The 24,992-nt window shown below is 49.2% G+C and overlaps 1 protein-coding gene across 3 annotated transcripts in view; it reads left to right on the top strand.

Annotated features, from left to right (window-relative positions):
• Window positions 1–9,542: 9,542 nt before the first annotated feature.
• Window positions 9,543–24,992, top strand: part of RERE (arginine-glutamic acid dipeptide repeats) — a 206,495-nt gene continuing 191,045 nt past the window's right edge. The window contains exon 1 of one of the 3 annotated variants that reach the window (XM_071575580.1): window positions 9,543–9,698. The gene's annotated coding sequence lies outside the window, so the exon portion shown is untranslated. The remainder of the gene's footprint in view (window positions 9,699–24,992) is intronic. The other 2 variants (XM_071575576.1, XM_071575579.1) reach the window with 2 other exon arrangements.

The raw sequence follows: 24,992 nt of genomic DNA, 5'->3' as shown, positions 1-24,992 counted from the left end.
TAATTACACACAAATCCTATCAAGGGGTTTTTGCCTCCCTCCAAGAGGGAAGCCTGGAATATATGCAGGATGCTTTGGGAAGGTTTTCAGCAGGGCTGTGTCTCACCTGGTGCTTCAATCAGGTCTAAATACACAACCCACCTTAGCCAGTCTCTATTTCCACTTGGTGATTTGCTTTTAATCAGCATAGGAAGGCAAAAAGAGCTGGGAAATCAGGTCACTGGTTGCCATAAATTGACAAAGCCCTGAAGGGCACTGAGGCTGTGATGAACTGAATGACATGAGCAGGGCCTGGCACCGGGGCAGCTGCACCGACCTGCGGGGAAAAGCAAGCTGGAATCCTGCTCTGTTCGGATGAATAGCTCAGTCCCAGCTCTGACAAAAGACCCTTCCACTTCTGCTGGTTAAAGCACCGCGAATGGAGCATTAATTCATTACCGTTCACACCTTGTCAGTGCGAGGGGGAGAGAACAGTTACAGGTCAATTAAAAGCCTGTCATGCCTTAAAATAACCAGGGAATGGCGTGGAAAGCGGCAGGGTCAGAGCATCGCTGGGGCTGGAGAGCCACGAGCCGGGGAGATGCTGCTGAACTGCCTGTTCCTGCCTGAACCAGCCCCGCGGGGTCAGAGCTGCGCTCCTGTCCCATCAAACCGCTTACATAAAGCTTTCAAGTTAAAGCTCAGAGAGTATTTGGGCCAGAGCAGCGAGGTGCTTCCAGCTGCAGAGCTTCAGGCTCTGCCTAATGAGGCTGCAGCGTTGAAAGGAGTCCCTTGCAAAGGAAGAAAAGAGCCCAGAGTGGGTGAGTGCTGAACGCGGGGCAGGGTTTGGAGAGGGGAATTTTGAGTGTGTTAGAGAAAAGTGAATGGTTGGGAACGCTGTGAGTGTTTGGAGTGAGGGGAGTAAGTGAATAGGGAGCAAGATTTGATTGCTGGAAATCAAGACCTAAACCTGCCGTGCTGGAGAGGGGGAGAGCTGTGTCTGCTCCTTAATCAGGGCTGGGCTCCTGCTGCACAGCTCCTCACCTTTCCATGCTGTCCCCACGGAGCTGTGCTCCAAAGGCTGTGCTTTGTAACAGAGCAAATGTAGCACAGCCAGTGCCTTTATTACTGCAATAATTTGCAGGGATGGCACTCCTTGGAGCAGAGGAGGCATCAGCTCAGCAAACACGAGCTGGGAGGCTGCTCTGGGAACAGCAGCTCGGCTGAAAGCAGGGCTGGAGTGGGAAGTGGTGACTGATGAGCAGAGGGGAGAGGCAGGAGGGGCTTTCGGGAGCTATTCAGGTAACAGGATTTATACTGGAGTGATGCAAAGGACTGGGATGGGAAGGATCCCTCATTACCCTCTGGCTCTGGGTGTGTAGAGGTGGCTTTGCTGCTTTGAAGCCCAACCTACTCTGAGCATTAATGTCCTGGTGTTGGTTTCTGGGTCTGGGACAGGCCCTGTCTCACAGAGTCCGTTCTGGACAGAAGGGAATGTTGCCATCCCTCTGTAATCCTGAGCAACCAAACCATTCAACATTTGGCTTTCTTGCTGGACATGGGCCCCTGGTGTGGAGCAAGGACAGCACCCAGAACTTCCCTCTCTGGGGCTGGGACTGTGCAAGGCACATTTTCCCATCCTTTAGTTATTCTGGAGCACACCCAGATCCTGCTCCCTCCTTTTCTCGGCTCGTGGGTGTCCCACACGTCGGGGCTGCACCTCCCTGGTGCTCTCAGGAGCTTGTGGGGTCACCTCTGGGGCAGCAGAGCTGTGTCCCCTGAGCAAAACTGCTCTCTTGTGCACTTGTCTCACCTGTGCCTTGGGATGGGTGACACTTCCCAGCGAGGTGGGGAGGATTCCTCAGGCGGTTTTGTAACAGTGCTTTGAAGATAAGAAGGGCTGAGGGGAAAAAAGAGATGGTGCTTGAAATGGAAATTTCCCCATTTCTGTCTCTCTATTTTCTCTCCTTTCAGAGCAGCACATTCAGATGTGCCATCAAAGGTTGCAGTGCTGCAACACCAGGGAAAGAGCAGCTCCAAGGGGAGGTGGGAGCCAGACACCTCCTCCTGGAGGAGCAGCTTTGTGGTGGGAAGGATGGAAATACAAATCTGAAATCAATGCCTCTCTCTCTGCCTTGAAGGCTTGGGCCATTTGTAACAGCTTAAAGTGGAGTCAGTCACTTAGGACAAGGAGGGGAGTTGTAAATCCATTTACTGCTTTCTGCACTGCAGGAGAGGCAGTGGATTTATAGTGGAAATGCAGTGAGTGCACAGATGAGGAGTTCCACATTAGCAGCAGAGGATGGCTCAAAAACACCAGAGCAGACCTTTGAATAACCAGAGAGCACAAGGCCTTGGGGCCCAGAGGGACTGAGAAGCTTTTTGGGCTTCTCTGCCCTGCCCTGCCCTGCCCTGGGTGCCCATCAGGGCACGGAGGTGTTTGTGCCCTGTGCCCTTTGCTTCCCTGTGTTTGTGCTCTCACTGTGGTGGCAGCACAAACTGTTGTGGCTCCCCTGGAACCTTCCCTGCCCTCCTGGGGATGGGCAGCTGTGCCAGGAAAGGAGGGCACTTCCCAGGGGGATGCAGTTCAGCCTCCTCAGGCAGCAGGTGAATCTGTCACAGCTCAGGAGTTGGGGAGGGGCTGAATTCCCTCCTGGACCCCCTTTCTGCCTGGTTTGGCAGGACCCTGTGCCTTGTGGAGCCACCCCTGTGATTGCAGAGCTCCTGGAAGCCCCTGGGGCTGTGCCAGAGCCATCCCACCCTGGCAGAGCTGGAGGCTGCCCAGCCCTGCAGCCTGAGCTGGCACACTCAGCTGACTGCACACCCACCTCTATTCTCAGCAATCAATTGGTAATCAGTTGACTCTGAACAATCTATTGGTATTAACCAGGAGAAATGCAGGAATGAGCCAACTCTGGGCATGTGCCAAGCCTTTGGCTGGCAGTTCCCTGTGCACAATTCCAGGAGTGTGGATTGAATGGGAAATGCCATCACTCTGAGCTGGGTTGGGTCCCTGCTGTGCCTTGCACGGGCACCTCATCCCTGTGCATTGCAGGGCAGCATCTTATGGAAAACTGGTTTTCTGTTGGAAAGGAGATTGATACACCTCTAGTTTGTTGTGTGTGGCTGTACAACTGGCTCTGCCTGTGCAGTTCTGTGTGTAAATGTGCACAGTTACTGCTTGGTGCCCAGTGGTTACTCAGACATGAGGCTTCAAAGGGAAAAGGTACCACAAAACACAAGAAAAACACCCTCAAAGCCTCTCTGGTGGTGGGATCCCTTTGGCAGGTCCTGCCTCAAAGGGCTGCCCTCAGGCTGTGGTGCTACAGCCCAAAAGCTGTTTGGGGTTGAAAGCAACTGGTTGTGTTCTGTCCCCTTAGCAGATTTTATGTGGCATGTAAATCCCAGAAGGAATTCCCATGGAACCATCCCCAGGTATGAGCAGGACACAGAGCTGAGCATTAAGGGGTGCTGCAATTAATCCCTCTCATGAGGAAACTCATTAGTCATGAGCAGCTCCAGCACTGGGGACTTGAAGGTGCACAAATGGCTCGTTAGACACGTCCCAGTTCTGCAGATGGTCACTTTGTCCTCTCCCTGAGTGCCCTGGAACGTGCCCAAGTCCACAAAGAGCAGAGGAAGGATTGTTGGGGCTGATGCTTTTTGTTCCCATTCAATGGGATTTTTTCCCCTTTGCATGGCTCACATCCTGGGCTTTGATAAATGAGTCTCCCCAGACACTGTGGTAAGCCAAGCTCTGCTAATATTCATTATGCAGAACCCACTAGGAAATGCTCTGACTCAGGGAAATGGAAAACCTTTAAAAGATAAAAAGGGTTTAAATTTTTTTTTATCTCTCTATATATATCTATATAATGAGGAAAATAATTTATAACATTTTGTGTTTCTGAGGTGGTTTAGAATATTAGAAATATTAAAGGCAGAAATGTCAGGGTTGGATGTGCTGGGTGTTGGAAAGCACAGGAGGGGCTGAGGATGGAAATGGGACCTGGGGCTTCTCCTCCAGATCCCTGGGCATGGGGGACCTGTGCAGGGCCATGGCTGGGCTCTGATCTCAGGGGGCTTTTCCAACCTATTCCACCATCCCTGCAGTCCAAACTTCCCAGCAAAACACAAAGGCTGAGCACAGACCCAGCAGGACACTTTTTAGCCCACAGAAAGTTGCACTCAGGGGGGACTCAGGGGCTGATTTCTAAGAATCTGAGGGAAGCCACCAAGGTGGAGGCTGCAGGGCACACCTGAGCCCTGGTGTTTCCATCCCAGGAACATCCTCCCCTTCCAGTGGCCCCACAGGACACCACGAGCATCTGTTCCAGTCCCCACTGACCTGTCAGCTCAGCCTGTCCTGTTGGGAACTGGTCTCTCCAGCCCCTGACAAGTTGCATCAGAACAGGGAATAAATAATGTGCTGCTTTGGAACAGCCTCTGCTGGGCCCTCAAAGGGTTGGGAATACACCCAAGTGGATTTAAATCTCATTTCCATGACTCCTGCTCTCCTTGCAAGCCATTCAGCCAGTTTTGAGCAGAGTTATCTCTGTCCAGGAGGAGTTCCCAAACATCCAGAGCATTGTCCTTCAGGTGGTGAGAGACTTCCAAAAACTTCTCTGGTAATATCTGGGAAAATGAGATTCTTAAATTCCTGAGATTTCTACAGCAAACAAAACAAAGCAGAACCCCCACAAAGCCAACAGTTTTTCAACTGAAGGGGTTGGTGGTGAGATATGACAAAGGGAAAGAAAGAATCTAATCCTTTCCTGGGAGTGGAGTCGGGTCATCTGTAAAAGCCTCCCCGAATATCTGCCCAACTAATCACTGTATTGACATTTGCCTCTTTCATTAGAGCTCCCTTCTCACTGCATTGCTGAGGGTACAACCTGACTCATCTGTCATGGTCAAGGACTGGGTTGTAATTTCATGACTGTAGAATAATAAGAATAATAATAATGAGAAAAACTCCCTTATTTTAACGAGTTGGGTTGAAATTGTTATTGACAGTGCTGAGGTCACCTCTGAGCCTCCTCTTCTCCAGGCTGAACACCCCCAGGTCCCTCAGCCTCTCCCCACAGCACTTGTGCTCCAGTCCCTTCTCCAGCCTCGTTGCTCTTCTGACTTGGGTTGGAAAAGACCTCTGAGATCAAGTCCAACCCTTGATCCAACCTCACTGTGATCACCAGCCCAGGGCACTCTGTGCCCTGGGCTGGTGATCACAGTGGGGTTGGATCAAGGCATGGTGGATTCTCACTCAGTGCCACATCCATAGAATCACAGAATGGATTGGGTTGGAAAAGACCTCTGAGATCATCAAGTCCAACCCTTGATCCAACCCCACTGTGATCACTCTGCCACTCTGTGCCCTGGGCTGGTGGTCACAGTGGGGTTGGATCAAGACATGGTGGATTCTCACTCAGTGCCACATCCATAGAATCACAGAATGGATTGGGTTGGAAAAGACCTCTGAGATCATCAAGTCCAACCCTTGATCCAACCCCACTGTGATCACTCTGCCACTCTGTGCCCTGGGCTGGTGGTCACAGTGGGGTTGGATCAAGACCTGGTGGATTCTCTGTCCCTGGAGGTGTTTCAGAGGACACTCAGAGCCACATCCAGTCCCTTCTCCAGCCTCGTTGCTCTTCTCACTTGGGTTGGAAGAGACCTCTGAGATCATCAAGTCCAGCCCTTGATCCAACCCCACTGTGTGATCACCAGCCCAGGGCACAGATCATTGTATTGACATTTGCCTCTTTCATTAGAGCTCCCTTTTCACTGCATTGCTGAGGGTACAACCTGACTCATCTGTCATGGTCAAGGACTGGGTTGTAATTTCATGACTGTAGAATAATAATAATAATGGAAAAAACTCCCTTATTTTAACGAGTTGGGTTGAAATTGTGTTCACAGGATTTGGACTTCATAGTTCCTTGTTAAGATTTTTTTCCCTCATATATTTTTGTTTCATTCTGTTGGCAAATGAAGAGATACTAAAAAAAAAAAGAGCCCTGTTAAAACACATTTGTTAAGAGTTAATTAAAGGAAGTTCTGTATGTGTGAGGATATTCCCTTCAAACATGCTGGGTTCTCTTTACCAACAAAATAGGACACCAGAATGTGGAGAGCACATCCCTGCAGTCCTGGTGTGGTGATGTGACCTCCAGGTCAGCAGAGAGGAAAGAGGAACAGGAAGAAGGAGAGGCCACTGTGGAGAATTTTCCCACCACAGAGACAGAGAGTGGAGAAAGCTGCAGGCAAACCCTGCACTGTGGCTGCTCCTGCAGTTTTAACACTTCCATCCAGAGGCCAAGGAACATGAAATTGTAATTAGCAGAGGAGATGGCAGAGATGGAATCACACTCTGTCAAGGACAGCCTGAGTGCAGGCTCTGCAGTGGCTGTGCCAGACTCTGAACTGATGTGCATTTTTGGACTCTTATCTAAATTAGTTATTAGAACACAATCAGCTCCCCCTCTGCTGTAACAGCCCCAGGTTGGGCTGGGGATAAATTCCTGCTGTGTGTTCAGGGCAAAGAACCAAATCCTGTGATGTGCAGCCCTCAGACAGACCTGGGTGTGCCCCTCCCAGGGAGAGCAGCTCCCACTGCCCCTGCTGAAGGCAAGAACAGCCTCAAACTTCTCCCTGGGATGTTGGGACCCAGCCCAGTGTGCAGGGCCAGCAAAGAGCTGGGGCTCCCTGGGGGCACTGAGGGCAAAATCTGCCCTGACACATCCAGGGGCCTTCTATAATTCCACATGAAAATTCTCAGATCCTGGGAAGGATGTGGGAGTTCCCTCCCAGCCATGGGATTTGTTTTGCTGGCCTGTGCATGAGAGGTGAGGTTAATGTTAAATAACAGCTCTGCTCTGCTTTCAGCCCTGGTACCTTCACATTATCTTGTCTGAATATGTGATAGCTCAGAGATGAAGCAGCTTAAAAAACGTCCTAAGTGACCAAGTGTTGTATTAATTGCCCCTCAGTAATTTGGAATTCTGCTGCTGTGTGAATTCCTCACTGCACAGAGCAGGAAAGGAGCAGCATCAGCTGTTTATCCAGCAAAGCATTTCTGCATCATCTTAACATTCAGGGCAGGAGCAGCAAGAGCAGCTCAGTGTGACCAGCAGGAGTGGGAGCCTGGCAGGGTAGCTGGGCTGGAGGCACAGCCAGGAATTGTGCCCCTTCAATCACAGGGCACAGAGCTGCTCCCTACTCAGTCATTCAGGAGGACAAGGGGAAACTCGAGGCATGGTGGGCACTGCCCATGGAGGGAGGGAGGGAGCGAGGGAGGGAGGGAGGGAGGGAGGGAGGGAGGGAGGGAGGGAGGGAGGGAGGGAAGGGTGGCACTGAGTGCTGGGTTCAGTTCTGGGCCCCTCAGTTCAGGAAAGATCTTGAGGGGCTGGAGTGGGGTCAGAGAAGAGCAACGAGGCTGGAGAAGGGACTGGATGTGGCTCTGAGTGTCCTCTGAAACACCTCCAGGGACAGAGAATCCAACATGTCTTCATCCAACCCCACTGTGAGAATCCACCATGTCTTGATCCAACCCCACTGTGAGAATCCACCATGTCTTGATCCAACCCCACTGTGATCACCAGCCCAGGGCACAGAGTGCCCTGGGCTGGTGATCACAGTAGGGTTGGATCAAGGGTTGGACTTGATGATCTCAGAGGTCTCTTCCAACCCAAGTGAGAAGAGCAACGAGGCTGGAGAAGGGACTGGAGCACAAGTGCTGTGGGGAGAGGCTGAGGGAGCTGGGGGTGTTCAGCCTGGAGAAGAGGAGGCTCAGAGGTGACCTCAGCACTGTCTGGAACTGCCTGAAGGGAAGTTCTGGCCAGGTGGGGGTTGGTCTCTTCTCCCAGGCACTCAGCAATAGGACAGGGGGGCACGATGGGCTCAAGCTCTGCCAGGGGAAATTGAAGTGGGAGAGCAGAAAAAACTTTGCAGAGAGAGTGCTCAGGGATTGGAATGGGCTGCCCAGAGAGGGGGTGGATTCCCCATCCCTGGAGGTTTTTCAGCTGAGCTTGGCCGTGGCACTGAGTGCCATGATCTGGTAAAGGGACTGGAGTTGGACCAAGGGTTGGACTTGATGATCTCAGAGGTCTTTTCCAACCCAATCCATTCTATGATTCCCAAGGAAAGCAGCACAACCCCAGGGATGCTGGAGAACCCACCTGGTGGTTGCCACAGCCCTGGAAATGCCCTGGTTGGACAGGGCTTGGAGCATCCTGGGCTGGTGGGAGGTGTCCCTGCTGTGGAGTGGGATGGGCTGGAAGGTCCCTCCAACCCAAAGCACTTGGAGATTCTCGGTGGGGACAGTCAGGTTGGACATCAGGAGGAATTTCCTCCTGGAAAGGGTGTGCAGGCACTGGAAGGGGCTGCCCAGGGAGGTTTGGAGTGCCCAGCCCTGGAGGGAACACTCAGAGCTCTGGGCTGGGCACAAGGTGGGCACCGGGCACAGGGTGGGCTCGGGGACCTTGGGGGTGTTTTCCAACCTGAAGTTTCCTGTGGTTCTGTTCCTGCAGCTGCGGTGCCAGGGCAGGGCCAGGCTGTGCTGGGGGCTCAGCAGGGCAGGGGCACACCCCAAAACCTGCCCCTGTGCCAGCTGTGCCAGCTGTGCCAGGGAACACATCCCTGAACCACTGCAGGGGAGGGGAGGGGAAGGGGAAGAAGGGGATGAGGAAGAAGGGGGTGAAAAGGGGATGGGGGAAAAGGGGATGGGGAGAGGAAGAAGAGGATGGGGGGAAGAGAAAGGGATGGGGGGAAGAGAAAGGGATGAAGGGAAGAGAAAGGGATGGAGGGAAGAGAAGGAGATGGGGGAAGAGAAGGGGAGGGAGGGAAGAGAAGGGGAGGGAGGGAAGAGAAAGGGATGGAGGGAAGAGAAAGGGATGGGGGGAAGAGAAAGGGATGGGGGGAAGAGAAAGGGATGGAGGGAAGAGAAGGGGAGGGAGGGAAGAGAAGGGGAGGGAGGGAAGAGAAGGTGAGGGAGGGAAGAAAAGGGGATGGAGGGAAGAGAAGGGGAGGGAGGGAAGAAAAGGGGATGGGGGGAAGAGAAAGGAATGGAGGAAAGAGAAAGGGATGGGAGGAAGAGAAAGGGATGGAGGGAAGAGAAAGGGATGGAGGGAAGAGAAAGGGAGGAGGAAGGGGCTGAGGGGAAGAGAACGAGCAGGAGGTGAGGACTGAGGGGATCGGGAAGGAGGGGATCAGGACTGAGGGGATCGGGAAGGAGGGGATCAGGAACGCGGGTTCAGCCCCGAGGGCCGGGCCGGGCGCCGCCGCCTTTGTGCCCGCTCTGCCTTCGCCCGGCTCGTTCGAACCCCCTCCATCGACTGTCGCCATTGGCCCGCTGCTCCCTGTGCGTGACGTCACGCGGGACTCTACCAATGGCGCGCGGCGGTACTGGCGGGCAGGCGCTGCCCCTCCGGCCGCGGCGCTGCCAGGCCCGTGCGTGCCGTGCGTGGGGGCAGCGCGGGCGGGGCCGCGCGGGGGGCCCGGACCTGGCGCCGCCGCCGCTGGTGCTGCTGGTGGTGCTGGTGGTGCTGGGGCTCCTCCTCCTCCTCCTCCTCCTCCTCCTCCTCCTCCTCCTCCATCCCTCCTTGTTCCCGGGAAGATGCCCGAGCGCCGCCGCTGCTGAGCGCCCTCGCCGCCCGCCCTGCCCGCGCCGCTTTGTCCCGGCAGTGCCCGGAGCCGCCGCGGATGGTGTAGCGCCCGCCGAGGTGGGAGGGAGCGCAGGGAAGGGAGGGAAGGGAAGGGTTTGTTGTGCCGGGGCCGAGGCCCGTCCCTGTATCCAGGGAATCCGGAGCCGTGGGGAGGGAACTCCGCGGGGAATTCGGGGGGTTTGTGTGTGACTGGGGGGGACAAAGTGCCTGGTCGGAGTTGTGGGTGCCGGGGCTGGGCTGGCTGCGTGTGTGTGTTTGGTTTTTCATTTATTTATTTTTTATTGTATTCCTTTATTTTATGTCTTTATTTTTTCATTTTATTTCTTTCATTATTTTAGTTTTTATTTCTTCTCTATTTTATTACTTTCTTTATTCTATTTCTTTATTCTCTATTTTATTTCTTTATTTCTTCATTTCTTTATTCTCTATTTCTTCTCTTTTATTCTTTTATTTCTTTCTTTAGTTCTTTCTTTTATTTCTTTTCTTTATTTCTTTTATTTATTTCTTTTCTTTTCTTTATTTCTTTTATTTATTTCTTTTATTTATTTATTTCTCTTATTTATTTCTCTTATTTATTTCTTTTATTTATTCTTTTATTTATTTCTTTTATTTATTCTTTTATTTCTTTTATTTATTCTTTTATTTATTTCTTTTCTTTTCTTTATTTCTTTTATTTCTTTCTTTTCTTTCATTTATTTCTTTTATTTCTTTCTTTTCTTTTCTTTATTTCTTTTCTTTTGTTTATTTCTTTCCCTTCTTTCTTTTCTTTCTTTGGTTCTTTTATTTCTGTATTTTTGGTGGGTTTTTTTGCTGGTTTTTTGTCTGTTTCTTTATTGCTGCCGTGCCGTGTCTGCCCTGATGCTCGTCAGAGAGATGATGCTCTCAGGGAAAGGTTTTTAACTTGTTAACCTCCTGAATAAACGTGATCTATGACTCAGATCTCCGACTTCCACCGAGGAAATCGAGTGAGCCGTGGAAAACACACACACTTGTTTTCGTGTGTGTGTGTGAGGGCTTGGAATTGTGAAATGAAGATTTTATGCAAGTGGATTTAATCATAACATTTTCTGTAGCACAGGAAGGGTTGGGGGGGTTCTTTCTTTCTTTTTTTCTGGTGTGTTTGTTTTGTTTTGTTCCCATTTCACCTTCCAAAGCGTGAACAGGAGATGCCCAGAATCAGAGAAGTAGTAGGAGGTAGAACAACATTGGAGGCTTCAAGAAATGGCTGGGAATGAAAACAATGTGATTCATTGTTGGGGTGTGTGTGCCCTGGGATTTATTTGCACGGGCTGTTCGCAGTTATTTGGCTTTGCTGAGTTTTCCCTCGAAGCAGCGGCGCTGCTGGGGGGTTGTTGTGCGGGCAGAGCCTGCTCTTTGATGGCTGTTTATTCCTGCCTTACCTTGGCCAATTATTGAAATCAAAGAGGTCATTTTGCTGCTGCCCCAGTGGGGTTGAATTGAGGAGCCTCAGCCGCTGGTTCTTGGGAGTGAAAATTTCATTAAAAATGCTTTGTGGGAGCAAATCCAACAGGCGTGATTCAGATGGTGTGTCTGTTGTTAAATGTGGCTTTTAACCAGATAAAAATGTCAAAAGAAGTTGGTCGTGAAAGGCACACGTCGAATTTTTGAATAATGTGCAAGGTGCAGCGTTTGATTTTGTTGCTCCTGCATCGCCAGGCAAACGCTTTGGGTCCTTCTCTCTTTTGTACTCGGCTGCCTCAGAACTGAGATCCAATCCATGCTGGTTAAAGAGGCGTGGAAGCGTTTCTGGAATAATAAAAGCACTTCTGGTAAACGCGTCTCCTCCGGGTTTCAGTGCTGCGGTTTCAGCCGCCGGTTCTGGCCCGGGGTCGGGGTCGTGGCCCGGGCTGGGGGCTGAGTTTGGCTCGGGGTTTGTCCCGAGCGGGGGCCGCTCGCACAATGCCCAGCCCGGCGCTCATTGTTCTCCTGCCAACGCTCCGCTGGGCTCGGGACTGGGCTCTGCTCACACTCGGCCCCCCTGTGCCTTCCAGCACTGCGAGATCGGGCTCGGGAAGCGTTTGCTGCCTCTTTCCTCCCTCCCCAGAGCGGCCCTTTGGTACCTTGGAAAAAGGAAATAGTAAATTAGAAGCTGAAGGGCGCCAAAACATTGTGTGTGTTTTGTCTCCTCCTCCCCTCCCAGCGCTGGCTCTGCTGTGTCTGCGCCGAATGTGGAGAGGGAGCACATGAGGTGAGACTCGGAAGTGCACTCCATGAACCGCTGCAACTTTCCTTCAGCTTCCACCTTCTCCCCTCCAAATGAAACCCCCCCGTGTAAAAACTGCTGCGTTTCAGTTGGCTTTGGGTTGTTTGGTGTTGGAGGGGTGTGTGCCAGAAGTGCTGGCAAAGGGGAGGGCAGAGAATTGCACTGGGTGACAAAAGGAATGTGCAGAGATTGACTTCAGTGCGGACCTGGTTGCTTTTCTTTGTTGTTTAAAGGCTTTTGTTTTCACAGCAGCATCTGTAAAAAGGCCAAAGTCGGTTGTAGAATTGTGGGATGTCTGGAGTTGGAGTGGACCCCTGAGGATCAGGGAGGCCTTGCAGGACTGGGGGGTGTGTTTGTGTTTGTGTTGAGGCTGCACAAGGGGCTGAGATTTTGGGCTGGGGCTGGTTGGGGATGGTGAAATCTCAGCCAGCTCACTGGTGACTTCAGCTGGCTGGTGATACACTGAGGCTGCAGCAGTGGGTGAGCAGATAACGTGTGGGCCTTGAGGAGAAGTTGCCAGAGTGCTGGATCCTGTGGAAAATAGGAAGCAGTGACTGTCACCCTTGAATCATGAGGCCTCCCAGTTTTGGTTTTGACTCTTCAGCTGACTGCAGTGTGTAATTGGGGTAAATGACTTCATTTTCCTTACCTGAATAACACGTGGTGGTGCCTCTGGGTTGAGGAGACTTTTTTTGGTGTTTTTCTCCCACTCCCGTGGCTTTGGTGTGGCCAGGGATGTTCATTGTCTGCAGGAGGGCTGTGCTGAGAGTTCAGAGAGTGCAGTGCAATCCTTGTGCTGCTCTCTGGGACTCCTGGGCCGTGGCAATTTGTGCTGTGGAGTGGCAGGGAGAGGGATCACTCTCCATCTGGACAAAGCTTTTCAAAACAGGAAGCAGAAGAGGTGAGTGGAACCAGGAGAGACAGACCTGCCTTAGCCAGTAATTATGTAGCTGGATTAACAAATAGTGATTTCTTTGCATCCAGGGATTTGGTTTGCCCTGGGGGGGTTGTTTGCATGCAGAGCTGTGGGTGTGGATTCAGTGCTGCCACAGCAAAAGGTGAATAACCAGCAACATTCATGAGCATCAGGGGACGTGGGGTGTGTGTGTGTTGTTGAAGCTCTGCCAGGGCAGGGTCAGGTGGGATCTCAGGGAAAGGTCCTTCCCCCAGAGGGTGGTGGGCACTGACCAGGCTCCCCAGGGCAGTGGGCACAGCCCCAAGGCTGCCAGAGCTCCAGGAGAGTTTGGACAACACTCAGGGACAGGGTGGGGTTGTTGGGGTGTCTGTTCAGGGCCAGGAATTGGACTGGATGGTCTTGTGGGTCCCTTTCAAACCTGTGATTTTCTATTTGTTAATGCTGATTACAGGTTTGGTGGGAAAAATGGCATTCTGATGTTGCAGTTTAATAACTGACTTGTTTTAATAACACTGTAAATTTGCCATCTCAGTGTTCTGGCTGTGCTTGGCCCCTAAAGCAGCCCTTTCCCCCTGGGGGTGGGAGGGGAGCAGGTGTGCTGTGACACACAGAATTCTGCAGGGCTGTGGCAGTGGCACAGCACAAGGTGTGTTGTCCTCTCAGTTCCTACTCTGAGATGGCCTGAGGGTGGCTTTGATTTCATTATGAGCCATATTTAAGGACACTGGAAGCTCCAGTAACACTCTGTGTTGTTGCTATATGAGTACAGTGCTCAAATTGTAATTAATTTCTAGTTTAAAAGAATGATGGCAGTTGGCAAACAATTAGTTATTATGTAGTCCTCAAATGAGATGAGGGAGCAACTACATAAATTAAGAAGGGGTGGTTGGGGTTGGAGTTAACCATTAAAAAACCCCAAACTCAAAACAACCAACTCTTAAGTTTCTAATGTACAGGTTTTTGTGGGTTTTATAGGATGGTGTCCTGGTTAGACCAATTATTTTTGATGTTTGGCCATTTTTCACTCTGGTTTTGCTGTATATTGCAGTTGTTTCAGTTGCAGGAAGTCTAAACAAATCATCCTGCTTGACTTAAAGGGATGCACTCTCTGCTTTTTAGCTTAGAGCTTAAAGTTAAATCAATAGGCTTAAAATACGGTGTATTTTAAGAGAAAACCTCTCTTTGAACCATAACAGAACAACCCCCCTATTGATTGGAGACCTGTTTATTTAATGTGCTTTTTTTAAAGCTGCCTGAAATGAAGCTTGGAGGGGAAGGATGTGGAGGGAGGGACACTGGGAGGGGTGTGAGACTGGCAGGGCTGGTGTGGGGGGTGGCACAGGGAAGGGGGTGAGACTGGCAGGGAAAGGGTGTGGAGGGTGGCACAGGGAAGGGGGTGAGAGTGGCATGGCTGGTGTGGGGGGTGGCACAGGGAAAGGGGTGAGACTGGCAAGGGAGGGGGGTGAGACTGGCAGGGCTGGTGTGGAGGGTGGCACAGGGAAGGGGGTGAGACTGGCAGGGCTGGTGTGGAGGGTGGCACAGGGAAGGGGGTGAGACTGGCAGGGCTGGTGTGGAGGGTGGCACAGGGAAGGGGGTGAGACTGGCAGGGCTGGTGTGGAGGGTGGCACAGGGAAGGGGGTGAGACTGGCAGGGCTGGTGTGGAGGGTGGCACAGGGAAGGGGGTGAGACTGGCAGGGCTGGTGTGGAGAGAGGGTCGCTGGGAGGGGGGTGAGAGTGGCAGGGCTGGTGTGGAGGGTGGCACAGGGAGAGGGATGAGACTGGCAAGGGAAGGGGGTGAGACTGGCAGGGCTGGTGTAGAGGGTGGCACAGGGAGGGGTGTGAGAGTGGCAGGGCTGGTATGGAGGGTGGCACAGGGAGGGGTGTGAGACTGGCAGGGAAAGGATGTGGAGGGTGGCCCAGGGAAGGGGGTGAGAGTGGCAGGGCTGGTGTGGAGGGTGGCACAGGGAAGGGGGTGAGCTGGCAGGGAAAGGGTGTGGAGGGTGGCACAGGGAAGGGGGTGAGAGTGGCAGGGCTGGTGTGGAGGGTGGCACAGGGAAGGGGGTGAGACTGGCAGGGCTGGTGTGGAGGGTGGCCCAGGGAAGGGGGTGAGACTGGCAGGGCTGGTGTGGAGGGTGGCCCAGGGAAGGGGGTGAGACTGGCAGGGCTGGTGTGGAGGGTGGCACAGGGAAGGGGGTGAGACTGGCAGGGCTGGTGTGGAGGGTGGCACAGGGAGGGGTGCGAGACTGGCAGGGCTGGTGTGGAGGGTGGCCCAGGGAAGGGGGTGAGACTGGCAGGGCTGGTGTGGAGGGTGGCCCAGGGAAGGGGGTGAGACTGGCAGGGCTGGTGTGGAGGGTGGCACAGGGAGGTGAGTGAGATCAGAGGCAGTTTGGGAATGGCTTTTGCAGCCAGATCTGAGCTCTCCTTGCAGGGTGGGAGGTGTTGGGGGGCAGGAGCCACAACGCCCCATTGTGCTCGTGCCCTTGCTGTGCCAGCAGCGTCTGCCACGGGCTTTGCTCCTGTTGGTGGCTGTGCCCAAGTGCTCCTTTCACAGAGGCTGATGGGGGAACAAAGGAGCAAACAAGATCTGAATGCTGTGCTGGCTCCTTGTGCTTTCCATGTCTGCAGGGGCAGGGGATTGCTGTAAGAGACTGAGAAACACACACAGATGGGAAAATTCGCTGGCTGTTCCCCTTTCAAAAGGTGTTGTGGGGTTTGTTTTTGTTGTTATTTTTGGTTTTAATGCAAATGGCTGGTAGGTCACTGAGCAGCCAGAATTGGACCATGACCTAGAGAAAAGTGGGATGCAAACATCACTTTCCTCTCTCTGCCCAGTGGGGATAATAATCACCTTTTTCTGTGGAATTCTTAGAAATGTGTCTGTGGAGTGCAGCTGTCAAAGCTGGTGGTGTTTCCCTGAATCTGAGACATGAAGGATTTATTTGGATTTGGCATCTTAATTCTGCTAAAAGTGCAACTCTGCAAACATAGGCCAGTTTAGGTGTACAGAAATTTGATAGATTAAAAAGTAAATTTTGATGGTTGAGTTCCTGAAAAATGGGTGATTCCTTGAGCATGGAGGCTCTTTTGTTCTTCCCACAGAACACAAATGAGAGGGCAGTTCACTCTGGTGAGGTTCAGGGCAAGGGGAAGAAAATGAGTGCTCGTTAGTTCTGAGCTCTTAGTTAATCTATGCATTTAATCTGCTTGTCTAGAATAAAAAAAGGTTTCCATGGTATTATTAATCCCTGCTACTGACAGGCAATTTTGGCTGTTCCAGATGTGTAACAGGATTTCTGGTTTCTGGTGACTGATGTCCCATGATCTGTTCTGGTGCAGGCAGTGAAGGCCGGGCTGTAAATTCATTTTCATGACCAGCAGAACTAATGAAGTTTCTGGTTTAGTTTTTCTGCTGAGGAGACAAGAGCTTGGAAGTCCTGAGGTTTGTCCCCTCCCTCCCTGTTGCCATTAAATCCTCTTTTCCCCCCTGTTTTCCACCCCAGTTGAGGGCACAGTCCCGTGGCTGTGCCAGGGTGATGTGTCTGCCAGCAGAACTCCAGGGGCTGCTTCTGTCTGGCCAGGCCTTACTGGGGATGTCATTAATTAGAGAGTTTGTTCCTCTCCATCTGCTGCCCTGCACAAAACTCTCAGGAATGTTGGGTATTGCTGGGCTGGGTGGAGACTCATTACCCACCAGAAGTTCCTGGCATGAAATAAATAAGAGGATAAGGGAATTGGGGAGGGGGGAGAGGGGGAAGTGAGGGGACTTGGGGAAGTTGGTTTCCTCTGAGAAACTGGGTTAAAGAGAGAGAAAGGAAGTTGTGTCATCCAGGGCTAATAAATATTTCTGTCTGTGTGATGAGCAGTGGCTCCTTTATGTTGGTGCTTTTCATGTGGTCAGCTGGTCTGGGGTGGAAACAGGCAAGTTATTGGGCACTTGGCCCCTTTTCCTGCAGTTTTTCCTGCCTTTTTTTGGAGCATTGTGAGTGTCAGCTGCTCTGGGAACAGACTCTCCTACAGCTCTGGGTGAAATACAAAGGGGAAACATTCTTGTCATATATTCTCCTGAAAAGAACTAAAAACATGAAGGAGCAGAATTTCTTCTTGGTGAGAAATTGGTGTTAAAATGTTTAGAAAACCCAAACTTCTGTTTGGTTTGACTTGAATCTCTGTGTGTGTGTTCACACCAATTCTCCCACAAATGAATCTTTATCTAAAGTTTCCCCAGATTCATTTTAGGGGACTAAAACTTGATGGATTTTATTTGACCTCAGCCACCTGCAAGTTCTGTATATTCGATTCTTAGGCAGATACTGTTTGTTAAACTCTGGAATTTTGTGCATGGAATTGTGTTTCTGTGACTGTGTGTGGGGCAATGGATGGAGAATCTCCCTGGGGGCAGGGGGAGATTGTTGGGGGGTTGTTTTAAACCTGAGCCCCTCCAATAATTACATGGTATTATTATAAAGCAGGATGATCTAGGCTGGAGTGTTTTGGGGTGGTGGAATAGAGAATTAAACAAGAATATGATGGTTTCTGTCAAAGCTTACCCTTTTGGCAACCAGTTTTGAAGAAAATGGCAAATTCAGTTAGTAATTAACTGTGTGTCACAGGCTGTGAGGGGATCTAAATATCAAAGCTATTAAATAAATATATGTGTTTAAGGATTATGAATCTTCATGACCAAGAGCACTCTGGCAACACCCACTGGGGTCTGCAACAAACACATGGTGGGGCTGCTGAAATGCCTCTTCATCCTTTCCTTGATTTGGGAGCCTCCATTCATGCATGTTCAGATGAAAAGTGTCATGAATATGGAAGGAGAAGGTGCTGTGCATATGGAATTCCAGGGCTTGAAGGGTTGTATTTCCCTGAGAGACACCCAGTAAAAATGAAATCCTGGTGTCCAGGCAATCAGGACCTTCAGATGGGCTTTGAATTAAGAAAGAGCACTTGGCATGTGGGGAGGTTCTTCAGGGCAGCTGCTTCATCTTTAAGTGACCAAACCAGCCCAATTTAACACCAGTTTGTGTGTCCAAACCAGCCCAATTTAACACCAGTTTGTGTGTCCAAACCAGCCCAATTTAACACCAGTTGTGTGACCAAACCAGCCCAATTTAACACCAGTTTGTGTGTCCAAACCAGCCCAATTTCACACCAGTTGTGTGACCAAACCAGCCCAATTTCACACCAGTTGTGTGACCAAACCAGCCCAATTCAACACCAGTTTGTGTGTCCAAACCAGCCCAATTTAACACCAGTTTGTGTGTCCAAACCAGCCCAATTTAACAATATTGTGTGACCAAACCAGCCCAATTTAACACCAGTTGTGTGTCCAAACCAGCCCAATTTAACACCAGTTTGTGTGTCCAAACCAGCCCAATTTAACACCAGTTGTGTGACCAAACCAGCCCAATTTAACACCAGTTGTGTGACCAAACCAGCCCAATTTAACACCAGTTGTGTGACCAAACCAGCCCAATTCAACACCAGTTGTGTGACCAAACCAGCCCAATTTCACACCAGTTGTGTGCCCTGGCACCTGGTGTGGCTGTGCCAGGGTGGCACATCTTGTACACAAAGCAATGTCTCCATTAAAGATCTTCTAATGAGGTCTGTGCTGGAGACTTCAACACTTAATCCTCATTTGTACAAACTGGGAGTGAGATGCAGGAAATCTAATTTATGTCTCTGAGGTCATTCATTTTCATGAAACTTAATAGACCTGCCTCTGACTGCTCCTTAACCCTCTGAATTATGTGACTTGCCTTCTAACCCTTAAGATGAGGAACTTTCCTCAGTGATTCAACAAACTTGGTTATCTGTGCACTTCAAGATTTCTCTGAGCCAAATGCCCAGCTAAGTTGTCAGGAGATAAACTGGCTTACCTTAAGATTAATTTAGTCTGAGCATTTAATTTTTAATTTAATTTGTAATAAGGCTTCATCTGTAGGTTTAGTGTTATGTCCTACACAAGTTTATTTGCTGTTACTGGGAACAAAATTGACATGGGTGGGGTTTTTAGTGAAGTAAAATGAATTTGATTTCCTTTTTTGAGATCCTGCTGTGATTTGCCCCTTGTGTCTGTGGTTAATCAGGGAAACTTCACTCTTGAAAGAAAACTTAGGCAGGATCCAGATTCTCTTCTGAGCTGCTGAAAGAGCCCTGGTTGCTGTTTGAGTGTTCCATCAAAGTCTGGAGATACTGGAGGGCAGTAGGTGAAAAGACAGTGGTGCATGTAAGTCTGGTAATTTTAAGATTTTTTTTAATTGTTCTAATTCTTTGGGAGGTGCTGCCTTTATCAGTGACACTTGTTATACCTCACATGTCCTCTGGCAGCTCAGTACAAATATCTGTGCCTTGTAACATGTTAATTTTATACCTCTGCTTAGATATTTTTGTAATAATGCCAATTTTCCTGCTGCAGACTTTGAGATTCCCCTGCTCTGCTTTGCTGGTGATTGATGTGAGTGTTCGAGGATGTGTCTCTTCTTCCCTGAGTCTCAGTCACTGTCACAGCTCCCCTTGCAGGGCTGGCTGTGTCACACAGCCTGTAAACAGCATATCTGCTCATTCTTCTGCCTGCAAAAAAGTCATTTGATTCTTGTTTCCTGCTTGTCTTCATGTTGAATAGCTTGGTCTTTTATTGCTGGGCTTTAATGTGCAACTTGGTGCCTCTTTCTGTGGCTGCAGAGTCAGGGATGGAACTGGCTCTGCCTCTTCTCGGGGCCATCCCTGCTCTCTGCAGCAATTAAAGTTCTCTTTCCCTGCGCTAATTATTCCTCAAATAACTCCTCCCACAGCTTTTGTCCCAAAGTACAGCTGAGCAAGGTGTGGAAAGTAATTACTTTCTTGTGTAGTCAAGTCTTCTGAGTCCCCACAAGTTCCAGCCACACTTTGCTTTGCTTTGCTGGGACTTTCTGAGCACATGTCGGATGTTCTTGGGCAGAAACGAGGCCTGGGAGGGATTATTGATGAAAGAGGCCTCTTGTTTGGGACATTCTCTTTGAAACTCAGCATGTTTCTTGTATTAAATCCCAAAGAGATTATAATTAGGTCATATCTCTAATTCCTGGAGATGCCAAAGGGTCGTGGTCCCAGCAGACAACAGGAGAGACTGGAAGGATTGCACAGTGTTGATTCCTAACAGGAATTTGGATGTTGTTGGTATCCCAATATTTGGATTGTGCTCCAGACACTTAAAACCCCCCAGCAAAACTTGTTGCATGACCCTGAGCTGAATAACTCCTTGCACTTTTGTTTCTCTGCTTGCCAAATAGGTGTGAGGGGACTTTGTCACTGTTATCAGGAAGTTTTATAGTTGTGAAGCAATAAGAAAATTTCTGTATCTGTTTACTTTGCTAATCTGAAAGTGTGTTTGACTTAGTCCAACATGACACGTTTCCTTCTTGCAGTGATCATGACATGGGTGGTTAATGCTTTAAAAACATATAAATAATGGTGTATTTGCCTCAGAGCCCCACTGAGCTGGTCCCTGGGACTGCTCAGCTTCACTTTCTCACTGGACCCTTCAATTTAAGACACGGTTGTTCTTCTCTTACTTTAAAGGCTGATTCTCCTGCCAACTTTATCTTGTATCTTTGCATTTGTTATTTTGTGTCTTGATGTATCATCAGTAACTATTTGGTATTATTGTCCATAGCCAAGTATTCAGGATTTTCTGCTACCAGCAGCTGTAGAAAGTATCTAATTCTTTGTATTGAATGGAAATTGTACTTATTGTCTTTTAAGTGTTTCTTCTCTTAGCTGTCAAATTTGAGTTATATTGATTTTTTTTTAAGTTTTAGCATAAATGTCTGGCTTGCTGTTTTCTGTGGCTCTCAGAACTGTTTTATGCTGTAATTCCTGTACCTGAATCAAGAAAAGAAGCTTTGTAGGAATAACCAGCTGTAAGTTCTTGGCCCTGGGTTACTTCCTTGTGCTTCCAGCAGAAGGGAAATGTCTTTTTTTTCCTGTGTGCTGTCTCTGGGCATTCCTGGTGGGGAGCTCCTGTGCTCACTGTCCCTCCTGTTACTAATTGGCTGTTTGCTCATTCAGAGCCCAGTTCTCAATCAATACTGGAAATATTCTGAGTAAAGTTCCCTCTGCCTCCTTAAAGTGAATGGAATTGGGATTTTGCTTTCAGATGCACAAGGGGGAGGTTATAAATGCTGAATGAGCCTCCCGAGATGGACAGGGGTGGGGTCACCCAGTAGGAAGCCCAGGAAAGCCAGAAGTTTGGTTTTAATAAAAATCTGTTGTTTAGAGTCTCCTTCAGTAGGAACACAATTCAAACCTCACTTGCATTTGGTTCTTTAGAATCAGCCTGTGGTCCAGGGGATGTCTGAAGGATAAAATCTGTTCTCTCTGGGCCTGGTTCCCCTCCCTGGGGAGAGGATGGGTGGGCTCCAGGGAGGAAAATCAGGCAGAAGAGGTTAATCCTTGCAGTGCAGAACACACTGATCCTTCTGTGATCTGAGTTCTGTTTCAGGTCCAACCAGGTGTATTCTCTGTGGGGCTGGGTGTGTTTTGGAGCTTCTGTAGCCTCCCTGTCCAGGCTGTGACCAGCAGGAGAGGTGGTGGTTGTGGTGAGCTGAGGTCATGAGTAAAAACAAAATGTTCTTTCGACTCTAAAATAAAACTTATCACACAAACAATTATCAGGGAGCATCTCTGGGGGCAGGAGGCTTTCCTTGTTTTATGAGAGTACTCGGGTATGTGTATGAATGTGCTGGAGTTGTTGAATGTGACTTATTTTCCCCCCTGCTGGTTGGAGTTTTTTGAGAGAAGATGAAGACAAGGTCCACTGGTTCCATTTGCCACGTTATGATGATACAGAAAGACACCAGACTTAAAAGGATCTCAGAAGCACCTCTTGGGTGTAGCAGCAAAGCCCTTGTCTCCAGGGTTTGAGTTCATCCAAATGCCTTAATGATAAAAAATACTGTAAATTTTGAAAGAAGCAGATTTTTTTTTTTTGCGGGCAGAACCTATTTGGGAGCATCACTTAAACATCCCTCTGAGATTGCTGCTGCTTAGTTCCTTGATGTTAACAGTTCTCAGGTCATCAGTTCCTACTTGCAGAAATAGGACTTCGGGGGCCAGTCATCCATAGCACAGTTTGACTTGTGCAGCTGTGGAAAAATGTCTCTGGTTTCAGGAGGCTGCAGATGGTGAGTGTTTGTCAGGAGGAGCTCGCAGAGCGTGGCACGTGCCTGATGTGCTGCTCTGCTGACTTGATTAGCTGTGAATTTGGACTGCAGATAAATTGGCTGTCAGGGAGGGCTGCAAGTGTTGTCTCTATAGCACAGGACAATTTTTAGGGGTTTGTTGTTGGTTCTTTTTTGGTTTTTTTTAAACCACTGGTATCAAAACAAACCTTGAGTGCTCTGGGGACTGAGAGCTGGAATTGGAAGCTTTCACATTAGTGAGAAACTGCTTTGAGCTGAAGGGTGTGCAGAAAGTGTGACATTTGGAGGTAGCCCTGGGTAATGAAATGCATCAGATCATTTAAGAGGAGGGAGCTGGTAAATGCTGGTACAGTGAACATCTAAAGGAGCTGCTTTCCAAATGTGAAAGCACTTCCTGAGAGCAGCAGCACCGGTGCCTGATGCCTCTGGGAGCTGCATATCCATCTGAATTACATTTGTCTGGTAAGATTAGTGGAGGATATTCCTGAAAGGACAAAGCCTTTGTACAGTCTGGCTTTTTTGATGATCCTGAGCTTGAGGAAATCCACATTTCTCTGTAGTGGTAACTCACTCAGCTGTGGCTAAAATTTGATGCTCTCTTGTTGGAGGCAAAAATATTTGCTGTGCCTTCAGTTCTCAGTGAAGTGTCAGAGCTGAAACATGTTTGAAGGAATCTGTGTTAGATCACAAGGTTTAATTTTGCTTGCTTGTGCACTTTTTTTTTTCTCCAGCGTGGGATTTCTTGCTATTTTCTTGGTGTGAAAAGAGCCCATAGAGTGCCTTTCACAATCACAGTCTCAACCAAAAGAAAAAAAGAAAAAAGCAAACCTAGAAAACTTCCTGGTTTGGGGAATGTGCTTCTCAAACCCAGTGTCACTGCTGACCTACACATCTGTGTGTGTCAGGAATGTTCATTAGAGATGGATGGACTCATATGTTAAAGAGAGTTCCTTCTGTGCCTCGGAATAACTCTGAAGCTCAGGAATACACAGCTGGTGTTTGAGGTGAGGAGGTGATTGGGGTTTTTGGGATGTGGGCAGATGCCACTTCTGTATTTGTGACAGGTTTGACTGTTGGCACCACTTGGCAGAGTCAAATTTTGGACTTCATTATTCTTAGTCAGGGTAGAGAAGGGTTGGAAACACCCCCAGCAAACTGAGTGGCCAGTGAGGACCTGCCTGGGCCAGTTAATTCTTGCCCCAGCTCTGAGGTGGTGGCTGTGGGCAAGGGCACAGGGAAAGCTTTCTGGAGGCTTTCAGGCAGTTTAAGGAATTTCTGCCCGGGTTTAGAGGAAGGGGAAGGAGCTGTGGAGATGATTACCAGGGGAGCTGGGGAGTGCAAACTGTATTTATTGGAGACCAGCCAGCTCTTAAACAGAACTGTAAAGGCCTTTCTCCTGATCAGCTTTAGAATGTGAAAAAAGCTCCCCAGTCTGAATTACAGGGCTCTGGTTAAATGATTACATGAGGTATGTTTAAAAATAGCAAATGTCTTTTATGTCCAGTCAAATAAAATCTATGTTGACTTCCATCTGACAGCCAAGTGACTCAAATTCTGTTTCTTGAAGGAAAATGGCTTTTTTGAAATTTCTGAGTAATTCCATTGTAGCCTGTAACAATGACTAATTTTGTACTGGATTCTCTTTATAAGAGCAGGATCCATAACTCTGCAAGCTTTAGTTCAGCTGTTTAAAATAGTTGGTTTGTGTATTTTTTAATGCTGTGCCAAGGCAAGTTGGAATTTGTGAGAACTGTTTCTTCAGTGTGAAATGGTCTGTTGGAGGTTTCTTTGCCGTGTTTCTGTGCACTTCAGTTTGCCAGATTAACAGGGCTATTCAGAATAGCCACTCTTGCTCTTCCAGCCTGAAAGAGTTGGGAAGCACGGAGCTATATGTAGTTTGTATTTTTAATTAAACTTGTACTGGGATTATCTTGTATTACCAGCTACCTTCTAAAAGATTATGTTCATAAAAGGTTCATGAGTTGTTAAGTGGAAGAGATTAAAGTGATTGTTGGCATGTTAGGAGAATTATTTGTTGCCTACGCAGCATTTGTTCATAGCTTTAATTTGCCAGTAATGGCAGACAAGTAAAATGCAAGCATCTGAATTTCCAAATGTACACTGGCTGACAAACCCAGGCTGTATTTCAGAGTGATTGTCTTTTTTAGTATTTTTTTAATGCGATGTTTAGTTGTTTAGAAATACTGAGTGGAAGAACAGGGGTTTTTTTTCAGTGTCTCTGCACTGATGATACCCTTAATGGTGTGCCCAGAAATGTATTGTATTAAAAAATGGAAAACCATTTAAAGCGTGGAGGGCACAAATGAGCACAGAGGAGCTGATGAGCAGCTCTGGGGGAGATGGTTCCTCTCCCGGTGGCCTCGGACGTCCTCGCTGTGCTGGTCATTTAATCAATATGGGAGAGGTGGTGAAGGGATCCTGTGCTTGGATAGATAATAATGTCTTGGAGTGCAGCGCTGGGTATGATTTTATGCATCCAAATGTGTTTGGAATGAGCTGGGAAATGGGTCGGCGCAGTAATGAAGGAGCCGGGGGGTGTCTGTGCTGTTATCGCAGCCCATTAGCGAGTTTGGCTGCGCTTCAGTGCCCCTCATTGTTGGCTCTGGCTCCATCCCGGGCCAGGGGCGGCCCTGGGCCCATGAAGGGTCTCTGTGTGCTCTGCCCACAGCGAGCCACAGTGTGAATAAACATCTGCTCAGCCCCAAGAATGGATCCAGGCAGGGCGTGGAGCTCCAGCCACAGCCTGTGCTTCAGCTGCGCCCACATCATCTCCTCGGTGTGTTTAATTAAACCACATAAATGGCAAACTTGCATTATCTGCTATGCACAGATACGCTGTGGAAACGTGGCTTCTTAGTGTGAAAGGTAATCTGGGGGATGAATTTTTGTGTGAATTTTTGGGGATTCAGTAAAACTGGTTTCCAGCATGTTCAGTGATGCCCTCAGTTCAGAAAGGATATTGAGGGGCTGGAGCTGGGCCAGAGAAGAGCAACGAGGCTGGA

The sequence above is a fragment of the Pithys albifrons genome, chromosome 22, assembly GCF_047495875.1.
Source record: "Pithys albifrons albifrons isolate INPA30051 chromosome 22, PitAlb_v1, whole genome shotgun sequence".
NCBI classification, from domain to species: domain Eukaryota; kingdom Metazoa; phylum Chordata; class Aves; order Passeriformes; family Thamnophilidae; genus Pithys; species Pithys albifrons.
This window is presented reverse-complemented; position numbering and strand designations above follow the sequence as displayed.